The 17,791-nt window shown below is 38.0% G+C and overlaps 1 long non-coding RNA gene across 1 annotated transcript; it reads left to right on the plus strand.

Moving 5' to 3' along the window:
- The first annotated feature begins 4,707 nt into the window (after nt 1–4,707).
- Nucleotides 4,708–6,359, plus strand: LOC103241158 (uncharacterized). The gene is made up of 3 exons (XR_005242153.2): nt 4,708–4,785; nt 5,692–5,757; nt 5,994–6,359. It is a non-coding gene; the product is annotated as an uncharacterized lncRNA (long non-coding RNA).
- The last annotated feature ends 11,432 nt before the right edge of the window (nt 6,360–17,791 follow it).

The following is a 17,791-nucleotide window of genomic DNA, read 5'->3' on the forward strand; positions in this document are numbered from 1 at the left end:
AGCTGAGATTATGCCATTGCACTCTAGCCTGGGCAACAAGAACGAAACTCTGTCTAAAAAATATATATATATATATATATATATATATATATATGTTAATTATGTACAACATGATGTTTTGAAATATGTATAGGTCTCACATTTTTAGATACCAGTGAGGCCAACTTTCAATTTGCCAGTACTTAAGCAAACTTAAATTTTGTTTACTTAAGCAAACTTGAGTGGCTCTCTGTTCACTGAGACTAAAACCAGAAAACGCTTAATAGAATGAGATGATAGAAAAACAGGGCATATAAGAATAATTCTGCATCTTGGAAAAACATGCTTACAGGTCTTCCTCATTATACATCTCAGAGGCCCACATTTATGCACTGATGTGTGAAACTCTCTCAGATTATATTCATTTTATATTATTGAACAGAGAAATTAGACCACCTCTTTAATAGACCCCTTTGCTTTTGCTACCAGGAAGCCCAGAGCAACATTGAACATAGATTATCTCTGCTTTTCTTATGTGTCTATGTAATGCTTGCCTGTTTGTTTGCTTGTGTTATTTAAATTAGAAAGTTTGTAGCATTTACCTTTCATTTTATACTTATCATTTAATTTAGTGTTTTTATAAATTCAATATTTTATTTTTATAACTATCAATTATTTGAACAAAATGAATAATATTCAAAACTCTTATAAACATTGTGGAAGAGTTAGTGAGGAGGTAAACTTAAAAATGGTAAATTGTATTAATTTAATATATTCTTAAATTACTAGTTTTCAGTAGGTAGGAGTCCAAAGAGTTCTCCAATTAGGCATTTAATAAATAAATTTTTTTTTTTTTTTTTTTGAGACGAAGTCTTGCTCTGTCGCCAGGCTGGAGTGCAGTGGCACCATCTTGCCTCACTGCAACCTCCACCTCCCGGGTTAAAGCAATTCTCCAGCCTCAGTAGCTGGGATTACAGGCACATGCCACCACGCCTGACTAATTTTTGTCTTTTAGTAGAAATGGGGTTTCACTATGTTGCCCAGGCTGGTCTGGAACTCCTGAGCTCAAGAGATCCTCCTGCCTGAGCCTCCCAAAGTACTGGGATTACAGGCCTGAGCCACCACGTCCAGCCAATAAGTGCATTTCAATAATAAGTATATCTAAGAAGAAAGCAAACTTCCTTACCAAATAAACAAAGTATTTTATAAAATAAAATAGTGTTGGTTTTAGCCAATGTCTTATTTTTTAAAGGCACATTTGAGAATAACTGACCTAACTATGGCGAAACAAGTACAATTTACTAACGGATAACAAGATGAAGTGTGACACATATCTATAGACATATACAGAAATAACTGGTCATCATGAATACTCTGCAGATTTTATGTTGTCAATACTGGTGTTAACTGTCCTCTGATAGAGACTAGGTAAAGAGTTAGAGAACAGTAGCTAAAGGAGCTGTGTCTCTTTTTCTTCTCTATCCTCACATTTTTCTTTCTGAGATTCTCTCATTACTGTGCTGGTGATTGTCTCTGATATTTCGTTATGTTTTATGTCTTCTCGTTTTCATGCCCCTGGCTGCTGTTATTCTAACAGCAAAGACTTTTGTGGACTGTAGTTATTTCTGCAGGTCTAACCTTGTTGTTCCTGTTAACCTCTGCATGTACCCTTATAATTTTGGAAACTACAGTAATATACCTCTCTGCTACAACAAGTTTCAAATTAGCAAGTAGAAATGTTTCTTTCTTTGTCTACACAGAAGAGTACAGAAGGGCCTTGGAAACAGGATTATTTTTGTCAGAGAACGAAAACTTCCAGTTGCAAGTTGGCTTTTGAATAGCCTCCCTTCTGTTCCTCCAAATCACTTCGCATAGTTCACCCTGTGTTCCACGACACACACTTTCCTTGGCCCCAGCAACACAGGTTGCTGATTAATCGTTTCATAACCATGTATGTGGTTATGAATAGGCACTTGAACAAGAGACAGCAGTTATTTTTTTTTTCAGCATAAAATTACATCCGAGAAAGCAACATCAGAAAATCAAGAATCTGCAACAGGCACATCGTAGATACCGACAGGCCTCAGGTGATCTCAAGTTCCCAAAATTTCCCAGTTGCCACCAGAAATAACATCTCAGGTCACCTCATATCCCTGCCAATACGCAGTTTCCATAGGCTTTTTACTGGCTTCTCAAGCTCTTCACCCCCTTTGCTCATGGAGATTCAGTTTCACTCTTGGTCACAGTGAGACTATGCACTCTGTGGACCTCCCTGAAGTCAGACCGAACCTAGGTGGTACATCTCCCCTGACCAGGAATGAGTGAATGTGTAGCTCTTTCTTACCTCTGCCATTAAGGACGTTTGGCAGAGGAGGCCTCACAGCGCAGGTAACATATATTTATGTATTTCCATCTTGAATTTACTTTGAGGTCCCTTATTATTTAGATTAAGATTCAAGAGTTTGACAAACTTTTCAATTTTCATGGGCTATCCAAATAATTCCTATAGTAATCTGGTGAGTGCCTATGATAATTAGTCCTAGATCTAAGCATTTAAAGCAAATCCACATTTTCAAATTTTAGGACACATAGGCTGTTACAGAATTTCAGCCAAAATAATGCCACATACATATATAGTTTTATAGATATAATATATATAGTTTTAGTTTTATATATAAAACTATATATAGTCATATATATTACATATATTTATATTTTTATAAATAGTTTTAGTGTTTATACATATGAAATATATATAGTTTTAGTGCATGCATGTATGTGTATCATAAGACATGGTCCACATTTAAGCAATATAATGAAATGTATTTAAAAAGATAGGAACTATGTCTGTTTTACTATTCTACCTTCAGTATTTAACAGAGTAAACGGACCATACTGGGTACTTAATGTGTATTTGTTGAATGAATTAATTAAATCAAGGAATTAACGGATGAATTCAACCAGAAAATTTTGCTGTGTTGATAAAATTGTGTTGTGCCGTGTGTATCTTGTACGTATCTCTAAGCTTGGCCTTAAAATCTCTTACTCCAGAACCCTCAGTCTCCAGAGTGTTTCCATCATTTGCAGTGTCATCTCTGAAGGGCTATGCAGCTGCAGGTTGATCTTGCAATGCACCCAGTACCCACTGCGGTACCTTTTCCCTCCAAGTCACTTAGTTTTATTTTCTTCCTTTGAAAGGGAGGAACCAGCAAGTATCTTCTTATTTGGTGCATTATTAATATCTCCCATCAGCATGTAAATGTATCTACCATAATGGCTGGTCTTTAAAAGTAAAATCAAAACCTCTCCCTTGAATCCAGACTTCCTGTCTCCAGCTACAACCTTATTTTGGATACTTTTTTGAGTTAAAATAAGCAAAACAATAAAAGAATAAAACCAAAAACTTACAAAAATGATCTATAGTAGTCCACTCCATCTTCTTACCTCACATTCTCTCTTTAGTTCATTTCCATCAAATTTCTGTTCCCTCTACTTCACTAAAAGTGCTCTCATCATGGGCATTGGTGACCCCCATTGCTACCCATTGGTGACCCCCATTGCCACCCATTGGTCACTTGTTTGTTGATATTTCGTTGACCATTCTCTCCTTCATCTCTTAGCTGTACTATCATGTGACCTGATTTCCCTCCTCTTGCCTAGGACAGTCTGTGTTTGTCTCCTTTGCTGTCATCTTGCTTTTAGTTTGTTGTGCAATCACCCTTCATGTCCTAGCTCATTTCCAGCAGCTCCTTGAGTGTGCGTTCCTTCTAAGTATTGAAAACTTGGAAACTTAAAATTCTAGCCCTAAATTCTTTCTAAATTTCCAGAGTCATATATCTAACTACTTACTTGAAATGTTTACTCTGATGTCAAATTAGCATCTTAAACCTTGTATATACAAAAGAAAGCTCCCGATTCTCACTTCCCAACATGCTCAGCCTTCCCCACAGCAACTAACCTACCACCTCCACAGAGAGTACTCAAGACAAAGCTTCTGAATCATGCATGATCCTACCTCTCCTCCCATTTCTCCACATTCAACTCATCAGCAAGTCCTTTCAAAAATATCTTTGGGATATGTCCTGAATCTATGTCTGATCAATTCTGCCTCTACCACCCAATCCAACACACCATTATTTCTTCCCTCAGTAATAGGCAATAGCCTTGTAACCAATCCCTTCTTATTTTTGCTCCTCTATAAGTTACTTTCCCCAATAAAGTCAGAAGTATTTTTGAACACATGACTCATCCTCCTACCTGATACTTTCCTGCAGCTCACTGCTACTCTTAGAATTATAGCAAACTCTTTTGCAGAGCTTTCAAACTCACCAACCTGGACGTGGACTCATCCTTTCTTTCTCCTACAACACTTCCCTCAAGTTCAACCTTCACTCCACGCCGTTTTTCTTGCTGCCTTTGAACACATCAACATTTTTTTCCTAGTCTTTAGGTCTTTGTACCAGCTGTTCCCTTTTTTTTGGAAAGCCCTTTGTCTGGATATGCCAATTGCTTATTCATTTTTGTCATTTAAGACTCAGCTCAAGTGTCATCACTCCTGTCACCTTGTCCAAAGGTCAGCCATGCAACTGGAGCTGATCCACCACCATCCGAATGAAACAAACAAGCACATATACATTATATCACATCAATCTGTTTTCCTTTTTAAAGAACACTTTACGTATCTGATATTATCTCCTTTATTTTTTTTTCAGTTGTCTTCCACAGGTGGAACATTTGGTTGGAATAAGGAAAGAGAACATAAGCCTCTTCCAGGCATTTTTAGAGATATACAATTTTTAAAACATTGTAAGTATTTTGACACACAATAGATGCACAGTGTCAAGCTGCTTTCTCAGCATGGATATTATTTTTGAGATTTTAAACAAGAGGCCCAACTTTCAGTGGGTAGCCTCAGATTGCTCTCTGACAACCACTCTCAGACCTAATTCTGTCAAAGCAGTTCATTAGAATCAGCAAATCTGTGTAAAAGTTCACTGACTTTTATAAATATGGAAACTCCTACACAGGAAAATCAGCTGCAGCTTTTGGTGTCACCATGACCATTTCCAGTTTTTATGTTTCTTAGCTATCCAGTTAAGGCCTTTTGCAGAGTAAACCAGCATGAAATTGATTTTCCATTGTAATTTAGTCATTTCAGAAGACTTGAGATCTGGGAACACTTTGAAAAAGTGGTGCCAAGTTTTCTACTTCTCATTTTCATTTAAAAAATATTTATTTTATTTGGTTGAAAATATCAAAGGCAGATAATTTGTTACTAAAAACAGCTAAAACAAACTTTCAATTCTTTCTTGGTAACTCTAGACAGTTTAGGATGTCTTCTAGGTTGTGAGGATCCTGATACTAAATAGTTGCCGCTCACTGGTGGATCCTGGCTCGTATGTGACTTCATTACTAGCCTTGATGCAATTTGTTTTCTAACACAGAAAAATTACAATCTGGAAATTGTATAAGACTTTCTTATATAATTCATCTGTGAAAAACTAATGGGTGGGTCTCATCAGCCAGAATTCAAAGCTATATAAGAGCAGCAATTTAAATTACTTGGATCTGGCACTAACCTGCCCCCACGAATATCCTAGAACTGACGTCTGGACCATGCATCTTATATGTTGCTATCATGGAACATTTATATTTAGAACTACTTCTCTTCCCAAGCTCTTCTAAATGTATTGTCATTTTTTCTTTTTCTAGCAAACTAGAAAAATTGTCCAACTGTCACTATCCTCAAGTGCTTCAACTCTACTAGAAAATGGAAAGGTGAGAGAAATTCTGATTCACAAAAACTATTTCCTTTAACTGCAGAAAGGAGAAACAGACAAGTCAAAACCTGAAGAGTATTAATGTTTTTTTTTTGAAATTGTGTGGATTAGAAGAGAGAGAATTAATTAATTATATAAATATAAAAAAGGACAAGTGTAGCCAGCAGGTTAATAATGAATATTTCAGAAGCTAGGGCTTACAAAAATATGTTCCTTAATTATGTTCATTTACAGACCTTTGAAAGAAAGAGTGTTAATGGGCTAAAAGAATTTCAATACATAGGATGAAGATGAATCAAAATGAATTGCGAATGAAAAATTGAGAGCAGATGATGTAAGTAGGTTATAAACATACTGCCTCTTTTTCTCATATACTTATAAAAAATGCTCTTTGTTACTTTAGATTTTAGAGGTTGAAGTTCAATGGCATCTTAGACAAGGAAAGAGAAACTCTAATGCCTTTTCTTATTTGTTTTGTATATTTATCTCTAAAACCTAGACTTCCTACCAGAGAACACTTTGTAGCCAACAATAAGGAAGTCAGATTTGGGATATTAAAAAACAATAACCTTTTAATGTTTGAGAAAAGATGGGCTTGAGAAATCCATTCCAGGTTGTAATCTATTAATTGTGAAGTGTAGTTCACCGAAAATTTGATTTCTATTCCAATATTTGCTTAGGAGCTATAGTTAAATATTTAATATCAATGATTATTAGCTATGGCTTTGAGACTTGGTTGGACACCATGATTCGCTTTCATCTGACCTTTTTGGAGATTCAATTTATTTTAACTCAACTGAGAATCACAGAGTCAGAGTTAAATGAAATTTTAGAAATCACTGAATACCACTTTCACTCACCACCACCGGATGGATAAGAACTCTGAGTTTCTGATGGAGTAAGTTGCTGTAGTTCACTCAGCAAATCAGAGAAAGAACTTGTGCAGACATTAGGAATTCCACATACAGGCCTTTCATTGCCTGAGATAAGCCAGTCCAAACTATTTGCAAATGTTAGGAAAAAAATCTGGATTCTGCTCAAGACACCACTTTCCTGATTCAATGGGGTCAACATGAAACCAGGACATTCATGTTCTAAGCTGCATGGGATGTCCTGTATCTACTTTTTTGAAACAAGCTTCAGTTCTGAATGGCTAATGGATTAGATGCTCTTAATTTTGCTTTTCCATCTTCATTAATACTTCGTAGAAGAAAAAAGCATTACATTCTATAAATAGAAATAGAATTGCAGAGAATTAGAATTAGAGATTAGTGGTTTGAAAATACTTCTACAGCCATTTAGCAATGAAGAAGAAAGACTACAAGTTATTTTCAGTAAGATTTTCTCTAAGAAATAGTCCTCAGAGTCCTGGAAAGGTAGACTTCAACAAATATCCATGGCTGGGCAGCCTCAGATTTCAATGAAATATTTTCCTGATGGTCTTTGGAGGTGACTCCACTTATTTCTCCCATGTAAAAGAATTTACTTGGTAGATCTCATGGAGGTGGAATGGCCAAGTCAATTTTTTAAGTACAAGGAAATATTATTAGCATGTAGCAAACTTTGTTGGTTACAAGACTCCACATTGAGCTCTTGCTTCTAACTTCCTTTCTAAGAGACCACCAATTTAATTGGGGGGGGGGTTGTCTAACGTCTTTCTTCTGCATCCACATGCTACATTAGGCTAGTCAAGGGAATCCCACCTCCCTTGGACATGCTAACGGTCAGAACAGGCACGTGACACACACAGAAGGAGTTGTGAGGGTGTTCCTGTTGAATGATTTCTGGGAATTTTTTCTTATAAAAGAGACTGTCAGCAGGAGCTGATGAATTAGCTTCCACTGGACACTGCCACATGTGTGTTTCCTGCCCAGATTGCTGTAGCCTCCCCACAACCATGAGGGCAGCCAGCCGGAGAATGAAGCCGGCAGGCAGGGAGGACAGAGTCATGGCAGACAGAGTGCTGGTTCTTGGTATTCTGGAGCCTCAGATTTCACCAACCCTTTCACTGCCATGCCTGAGGCTTCCTGTTATACAAAACAACCACATTTCCTCCTACTTTTAAGACAGCTAATTGAGGGTTTTCTGTTGCTTCCTACAGCAAACATCTTAATGGATATACAAATAATACAGAAGTAACCTTTCCCCTGACATTTTAAAAAATGTGGCGACCCCTGTCAAGGACTTTCACTTCAGCAGTATACTTCCATCCCCAGAGAGGCTGCTAAGAATACAGAGTTGGCTAGATTACTATCCCCAGTGATGGAATATTCAAAATTTAATCAGTTTTCAGTTCAAGGAAATAACCGCTAATAAAAAAAATGCTTTTGGATCATTTCATGAGGCAGAGTACTTTATTCCATATGGCATCCTGCACGTCCATATGGCTTCAGGAATTAGAGGGGTATATTTGTCAAAATATTCAATCAATTGCAGCCCTTAAAGTTGATAATGTTATGTGTTTGGAGCATACACCATCTCTTGAATATGGGGGAAAGTCAAAGGAGCAAATGCCAGCCAAAGAAAAATCACAGTGAGTTTATATTCAGGAGAGAAGGAAAAGAAAGAAAAGAGACCTGCACTGCTATAATTTAATCCAAATCATGTGAATGATATTGACTCGGCGCTGCAATAACCTAGTCATGGGTAAAAGCAATGTGTAATAAGATTTATTCAAATAAGAATAGGGCAGGAAAATTCTGATTATTTTACATTTCAATAGGCATAATTTTAAAACATCAACCACATATAAAGCAGTTACCTCAAAGAAAAAGACATGTATTAAACAAATTTAAACACCTTCAACATTTTGTAAGTTTTTTTATTTTTTATTTTATTTTTTTTCCCTGCACCATTGCCCAACCAGACTTCAGAGATTGTTCTTAACCCCTTCTGGCTTTGGCTGCCTATAAACTGCTTTAGCTGTGACTGATCTAAAATTTCTGCAAACTTGTCTTTCTAGATAAGGAAATTAAGTAGAATAGCTGCCCACAGGGAATACATCATGTCACTGGCACCTTCCATTCTTATGTCATGTATTCTGGGTCTGAGTGCATGGGGAAGGCTGGCTCAGGAGGCAGGCTGAGCTTCTTGGGCAACAGGTTTTTTGTTGTTGTTGTTGTTGTTGTTTCAAGGTAATAAAAAAATAAGCATGAGCTGTATTTCAGTGAAATTATCCCAAATGAGAGAAAGCAGAAGATGTTAGATTTGATGCTGTGCGGAAAAGAGAGACAACTGACAGACAAACGAGGTTGGTTCCCCTAGAAAAAAAAAATAGAATCAAACCCATCAAACAAGAAACGGACAGAAGTCTGTAAGGGCCACAGGCATGAAGAGACCAATTTTCTGAAATACATTTCATGTTAAATTAACTACTCTCAGATTAGGATGCTGAATATATCCAATATACACAAGTTAGGTGAGTAAAATTCAATGAGGATGTTTCTGAATGTTTATACAGAGGAATTTACAAATGAACAAATTCAAAATCGATTTCATACCATCAAAGGATTATCCTCTGGATGTGGAAGTGAAACTGGAATGGCATAAAGGTTAGCCAATTCCCTTCATTTCTGCCAATAAGCACTACTTCTGAGTCATCAGAACCCCAGGGGTGCCTGCCTCTGGGCTTCAGCTTACATAGAAATTGTCAAGTTGGTGCTTTTTGAACAACACAATGAAACTGACAAAGTTTGAAATATTGCAGGCATGAAACTGTTAAAAAACAAAGGACAAACCATGACATAATATTGAGTCTAATGAACCTGTCCTACAACGTCAGGATTGATAATACTCTCTCTTCCCCAATTTTTATGTAAATTATTTGATGTAAACATATCACATCCCAAGATGAATTCTGGTTTGTCACAAACTCATACAATGTTTGTGAGTGTCTTGAGTGCCCTGAGGGCAAGGGAATGCCTCCCTCCACTTAGCAAGTGCTTAGTATCCATCTGATTCTCAGGCAAGTGTGCTCCACACTTGTCTGAAGGCACAACAGGGATTCAGCCTCACCTGGAGTCGGCCGAGTCCTTCCCACTCTGTGCAGGCTTTCTTGATACTCTCAGATCACACTAATTTCTTCCTTCTAGGAACATATAGCACAGTATTATTATTATTATTATTATTATTATTCACAGTACTGATTCGTTTTTTATCTTATTTTTCAATTTTTTTTTAATACTTTACAAGGTCTAGGATACATGTGCACAACGTGCAGGTTTGTTACATATGTATACATCTGCCATTTTGGTGATAGCACAGTATTATTTAGTGTTCAATTACATTCTTCAAGTTCCCCCCTTTCTTGTCTCTCCAAATATTTTCGGGTCTCTTAAAGAAGAAAATGTGCCTTGTTTTTCTCTCAGATGCTTGTCTTTAGCACTTAGCATGGTGCTGAGGGTATGTGAAGTTGATTGGTTTGTGAGTGGAGAAAAAGGAGATTTCTAAAGCACTAGAAAAGATCTGCCTCTCCATGTATACTAACTCCTTGTTTGGTGTGAGCATGTCTGAGGAAAAAGCATAATCACATCAAATGGAGTCACAAGTTCATCACTTTAGTTTCCCTGGAAGGCAGCTCTAGTAGAGGAGATCTGGCAAGAATTTTGAATTCAGAAAAATCTGGATTTGAAACTTGACTCTAATCTTTACTAGCTTGTAACATTGGTAAAAGAGTCTTTCTGTGTTTCCGTATTTACTGGTAAAAGTACGAATAATACAACCTTCTTGAATGTTTTTGGAAATATTAAATGAGATAAGGCATTGGATATGTCCTAGCATGTAAGAAGGAAATGATGTTTATATTGATTCTCTTTCTGTGCTAGTAACCAGTGACCATTTGTACCCTGAACTTTCTATTTCTTCCTGAAACTATTTTCTTTTTCTCTTGATGTTATCTTTTGGAAAATATCAACAAAAGGAGATCATATGAGTAAAGTCTAAGGATTCAAATGCTGGGAGGGACCTGGAGTGCTGTGGGTGACTATCCCATGACTCCCTATTTATCGTATGAATGGCCAGACTGTTAGTACTCCCATTCATACGTACCCACCCACTCCCAATTTCAATACAAATTTATATCTCTATAAATGACTAAAATACTATTGTGTTGGTTTTTCTTTCTTTTTTTCTTGTTGCCACAACAAATTATCACTTACTTAAAGAACATAAGATGAAAGTGATATGTTTTAAAGCATAAAATAAAAAAAAACAAAACAAATTTATTATCTTACCATTCTGTGGGTGAGACGTTCACGTGACTTTGGCCAAAATTTAGGGGGTGGTAGGTTGTGTTCTTTTCTGGAGGATCTAGGGATTTATTTCCTAGGGTTTCCAGCCTCTAGAATTCTGGACTTGAATGGGAGTGACAGCGTTTTTCTTCTAGTAATAAGCATAGGTGTAGGCTGGTGCAATTGATAGCCACTACATGCAAGAGAGCAGAATCAAGGGAAATGAAGAGATGCTAGTCCTGTTGACTTCAATTGACACTGAAATATCAGTCATCTCTGAAGCTGAATATCCATGAACTTGTCAGGTATGTGGTATGACATTTGTAAATATATATATGCTTTAATTGAATTACTTCTCACTTTCTTCTTTCCCCTCTTGAAAACATAGGTAGTGTCTTCTTTCATTGGGCCTTATGGCTCCCTAAATAATATGATTCCAGATTAGTGTGTTGGATAAAATATAGTTGGGCTAGCCTCATTATTCTAATATATTTTAAAATGATAAGAACACTGAAAGAAGAGTGAGTATTTAGACCACTTTCTTCCAAATAAAAGAACACTGATGAAACCTACAAGGAACTTTTTACTACTTTGGATCTATCTTTGGATCAAAATAGGATACACCTTCCTACATTGTCTGATTCTAAATATCTATAATGTTTGTCACAGTACAATGACTTTTTCTGAAAAAAAGAGAAATAGTCTTTTTTTTTTTTTTTTTTTTTTTTTTTTTTTGAGACGGAGTCTCGCTCTGTGGCCCAGGCTGGAGTGCAGTGGCCGAATCTCGGCTCACTGCAAGCTCCGCCTCCCAGGTTCACGCCATTCTCCTGCCTCAGGCTCCGGAGTAGCTGGGACTACACGCGCCCGCCACCTCACCCGGGTAGTTTTTTGTATTTTTTAGTAGAGACGGGGTTTCACCGTGTTAGCCAGGATGGTCTCGATCTCCTGACCTGGTGATCCACCCGTCTCGGCCTCCCAAAGTGCTGGGATTACAGGCTTGAGCCACCGCGCCCGGCCCAATAGTCTTAATATTTTACAAAATGAGAGATCCTTGTATATGAAGTCAAATGTTTGATAATTAAATTGAATAACATATTTCCATGATATATAATGATATCTTCTCACTTCCTAAAATAACTTTGTTCATTATCTTTTCCCCAGCTTTTTTGAGATATAATTGTCAAATAAAAATTTTATATATGTATGGTGTGCAACATGATGTTTTGATATGTATATACTGTGAAATGATTACCACTATCAAACTAATAAGCATATTTATCATCTCACATAGTTGCCTTTATGTGTGTGTATGGTAATAACATTTAAGATCTATCCTCTCAGGAAATTTGAACTATTCAATACAATATTATTAATTGTAATCACTATGCTGTATATCAAATCCTCAGAACTAATATACTTGTAACTGAAAGTTTGGATACTTTGACCAACATCTCACTATTACCCTTCTTCTTACCCACCTGTAACTACCATTCTACCCTGTTTCTACAAGTTTGAATTTTTTTTTTTTTTTTTTTTTTTGAGACAGTCTTGCTATGTCACCCAGGCTGGAGTGCAGTAGTGTGATCTCGGCTCACTGCAAGCTGTGCTTCCTGGGTTCATGCCATTCTCTTTCCTAAGCCTCCTGGGTAGCTGGGACTATAGGCGCCCACCACCATGTCCGGCGAATTTTTTGTATTTTAAGTAGAGATGGAGTTTCACCGTGTTAGCCAGGTTAGTCTTGATCTCCTGACCTCGTGATCCACCCACCTCAGCCTCTCAAAGTGCTGGGATTACAAGTGTGAGCCACCTCGTCTGGTCCAAGTATGACTTTTTTAGATTCCTTACATAAGTCATATCATGCAGTGTTTGTCTTTTTGTACCTGGTTTGATTCATTCGGCATAATGTCCTCCAGGTTCATTCATGTTGTTACAAATGACAGAGTTTTCCTTCTATTTTAAGGCAGAATAGTATTCCATTTTATATATGTATATATACAGCACATTTCTTTTATCCATTTATCTGACAATGAACACTTAGGTTGATTCTACATCTTGAATATTGTGAGTAATACTGCAACAAATATGAGAGAGAGGATATCTCTTCAAGATACTGATATCACTTGATTTGAATATATACCCAGAAGTGCGGTTGCTAGATAATATGGTAATTCTATTTTATTTTTCTAAGGCATGTCCAGACTGTTTTTTATAATCACTGTACTATTTTACATTCCCATGAACAGTGTACAAATGTTCCCTTTTCTTTACATCTTCACCAAGACTTGGTACTATTTGTCTTTTAGATAATAGCCATCCTAACAGGTATCAGGTGATATCTCACTGTGGTTTTGTTTGCATCCACCTCCCTGGTGATTAGTGACATTGAGTGTTTTGTCATACTTTCCACCCATTTGTATGTCTTCTTTTAGACAATCTAAATTCATGTTCTATGCCTGTTTTTTAACTGAGTTCTTTGTTTCCTTGTTATTGAGCTGAGTCCCTTCTATATTTTGGATATTAAACCCTTGTGAGATGTATAGTTTATACATATTTTACCCATTCCCTTCACTCTACTGATTGTTTCTTTTGTCATGGAAGTTTCTCATTTGTCTAGTTTTGCTTTTGTTGCCAATGCTTTGGAGGTTTAATCCAAACAAACAAACAAACAAAATCTCCAAGATGGCCAAACAGGAACAGCTCCAGGCTACAATCCCCAGCACGAGCGACACAGAAGATGGATGATTTCTGCATTTCCAACTGAGGTACCGGGTTCATCTCACTGGGGCGTGTTGGCCAGTGGGTGCAGGACAGTGGGTGCAGTCCACCTCGCAAGAGCCGAAGCAGGGCAAGGCATTGCCTCACCCAGGAAGTGCAAGGGGTGATGGAATTCCCTTTCCTAGCCAAGGGAAACCGTGACACACAACAACTGGAAAATCGGGTCACTCCCACCCTAATACTGCACTTTTTCAAGAGTCTTAGCAAATGGCACACCAGGAGATTATATCCCATGCCTGGCTCGGAGGGTCCTACACCCACAGGGCCTCCCTCATTGCTAGCACAGCAGTCTGAGATCTAACTGCAAGGCGGCAGCAAGGCTGGGGTAGGGGTACCTGCCATTACTGAAGCTTGAGTAGGTAAACAAAGTAGCTGGGAAGCTCGAACTGGGTGGATCCCACCACAGTTCAAGGAGGCCTGCCTGCCTCTGTAGACTCCACCTCTGGGGACAGGGCATAGCCGAACAAAAGGCAGCAGAAACCTCTGCAGATTTAAATGTCCCTGTCTGACAGCTTTGAAGAGAGTAGTGGATCTCCCAGCATGGAGTTTGAGATCTGAGAACGAACAGACTGCCTCCTCAAGTGGGTCCCTGACTCCCGAGTAGCCTAACTGGGAGGCACCCCATAGTAGGGGCAGATTGACATCTCACATGGCCGGGTACCCCTGTGAGATGAAGCTTCCAGAGGAACAATCAGACAGCAACATTTGCTGTTCAGCAATATTCACTCTTCTGCAGCCTCCGCTGCTGATACCCAGGCAAACAGGGTCTGGAGTGGACCTCCAGCAAACTCCAACAGACCTGCAGCTGAAGGTCCTGACTGTTAGAAGGAAAACTAACAAACAGAAAGGACATCCACACCAAAATCCCATGTGTACATCACCATCATCAAAGACCAAACGTAGATAAAACCACAAAGATGGGGAAAAAACAGAGCAGAAAAGCTGAAAATTCTAAAAATCAGAGTGCCTCTCCCTCTCCAAAGGAATGCAGCTCCTCACCAGCAAGGGAACAAAGCTGGACAGAGAATGACTTTGATGAGTTGAGAGAAGAAGGTTTCAAACTATCAAACTTCTCTGAGCTAAAGGAGGAAGTTCGAACCCATCATAAAGAAGCTAAAAACCTTGAAAAAAGATTAGACGAATGGCTAACTAGAATAACCAATGTAGAGAAGTCCTTAAATGACCTGATAGGGCTGAAAAACATGGCACAAGAACTGACAAATGCACAAGCTTCAGTAACCGATTTGATCAACTGGAAGAAAGGGTATCACTGATTGAAGATCAAATGAATGAAATAAAGTGAGAAGAGAAGTTTAGAGAAAAGGGTAAAAAGAAACAAACAAAGCCTCCAAGAAATATGAGACTATGTGAAAAGACCAAATCTACATCTGATTGGTGTACCTGAAATTGACGGGGAGAATGGAACCAAGTTGGAAAATGCTCTGCAGGATATTATCCAGAAGAACATCACCAACCTAGCAAGGCAGGCCAACATTCAAATTCAGGAAATATAGATAATGCTACAAAGATACTCCTCGAGAAGAGCAACTCCAAGACACATGATTGTCAAATTCATCAAAGTTGAAAAGAAGGAAAAAATGTTAAGGGCAGCCAGGGAGAAAGGTCGGGTTACCCACAAAGGGAAGCCCATCAGACTAACAGCGGATGTCTCAGCAGAAACTCTCCAAGCCAGAAGAGAGTGGGAGCCAATATTCAACATTCTTAAAGAAAAGAATTTTCAACCCAGAATTTCATATCCAGCCAAACTAAGTTTCATAAGTGAAGGAGAAATAAAATCCTTTACAGAGAAGCAAATGCTGAGAGATTTTGTCACCACCAGGCCTGCCCTACAAGAGATCCTGAAGGAAGCACTAAACATGGAAAGGAACAACCAGTACCAGCCACTGCAATAACATGCCAAAATGTAAAGATCATTGATGCTAGGAAGAAACTGCATCAACTAATGAGCAAAATAACCAGCTAACATCATAATGACAGGATCAAGTTCACACATAACAATATTATCCTTAAATGTAAATGGGCTAAATGCTCCAATGAAAAGACACAGACTGGCAAATTGGATAAAGAGTCAAGACCCATTACTTTGCTGTATTCAGGAGACCCATCTCACATGTAGAGACACACATAGGCTCAAAATAAAGGGATGGAGGAAGATCTACCAAGCAAATGGAAAACAAAAAAAGGCAGGGGTTGCAATTCTAGTCTCTGATAAAACAGACTTTAAACCAACAAAGATCAAAAGAGACAAAGAAGGTCATTACATAATGGTAAAGGGATCAATTCAACAGGAAGAGCTAACTATCCTAAATATATATGCACCCAATACAGGAGCACCCAGATTCATAAAGCAAGTCCTTAGAGACTTACAAAGAGACTTAGACTCCCACACAATAATAATGGGAGACTTCAACACCCCACTGTCAACATTAGACAGATCAATGAGACAGAAAGTTAACAAAGATATCCAGGAATTGAACTCAGCTCTGCATCAAGCAGACCTAATAGATAGCTACAGAACTCTCCACTCAAATCAACAGAATATACAATCTTCTCAGCACCACATCGCACTTATTCCAAAACTGACCAGATAGTTGGAAGTAAAGCACTCCTCAGCAAATGTACAAGAACAGAAATATAACAAACTGTCTCTCAGACCACAGTGCAATCAAACTAGAACTCAGGATTAAGAAACTCACTCAAAACCACTCAGCTACATGGAAACTGAATAACCTGCTCCTGAATGACTACTGGGAACATAAAAAAATGAAAGCAGAAATAAAGATGTTCTTTGAAATCAATGAGAACAAAGATACAACATACCAGAATCTCTGGGACACATTTAAAGCAGTATGTAGAGGGAAATTTATAGCACTAAATGCCCACAAGAGAAAGCAGGAAAGATCAAAAACTGACACCCTAACATCACAATTGAAAGAACTAGAGAAGCAAGAGCAAACACATTCAAAAGCTAGCAGAAGGCAAGAAATAACTAAGATCAGAGCAGAACTGAAGGAGATAGAGACACAAAAAAACCCTTCAAAAAAAATCAATGAATCCAGGACCTGATTTTTTGAAAAGATCAACAAAATTGATAGACCACTAGCAAGACTAATAAAGAAGAAAAGAGAGAAGAATAAAAAAGATGCACTAAAAAATGATAAAGGGGATATCACCACTGACCCCACAGAAATACAAACTACCATCAGAGAATACTATAAACACCTTTATGCAAATAAATTAGAAAACCTAGAAGAAATGGATAAATTCCTGGACACATACACTCTCCCAAGCATAAACCAGGAAGAAATTGAATCCCTGAATAGACCAATAGCAGGCTCTGAAATTGAGGCAATAATTAATAGCCTACCAACCAAAAAAAGTCCAGGACCAGACGGATTCACAGCCGAATTCTACCAGAGGTACAAGTAGGAGCTGGTACTGTTCCTTCTGAAACTATTCCAATCAATAGAAAAAGAGGGAATCCTCCCTAACTCATTTTATGAGGCCAACATCATCCTGATACCAAAGCCTGGCAGAGACACAACAAAGAAAGAGAATTTTAGACCAATATCCCCGATGAACATTGATGCAAAAATCCTCAATAAAATACCGGCAAACCAAATCCAGCAGCACATCAAAAAGCTTATCCACCATGATCAAGTGGGCTTCATCCCTGGGATGCAAGGCTGGTTCAACATATACAAATCAATAAATGTAATCCAGCATATAAACAGAACCAAACACAAAAACCACATGATTATCTCAACAGATGCAGAAAAGACCTTTGACAAAATTCAACAACCTTCATGCTAAAAACTCTCAATAAATTCGGTATTGATGGAACATATCTCAAAATAATAAGAGCTACTTATGACAAATCCACAGCCAATATCATACTCAATGGGCAAAAACTGGAGGCATTCCCTTTGAAATCTGGCACATGACAAGGATGCCCTCTCTCACTACTCCTATTCAACATAGTGCTGGAAGTTCTGGCCAGGCAATCAG

The sequence above is a fragment of the Chlorocebus sabaeus genome, chromosome 14 (assembly GCF_047675955.1).
Source record: "Chlorocebus sabaeus isolate Y175 chromosome 14, mChlSab1.0.hap1, whole genome shotgun sequence".
NCBI lineage: Eukaryota > Metazoa > Chordata > Mammalia > Primates > Cercopithecidae > Chlorocebus > Chlorocebus sabaeus.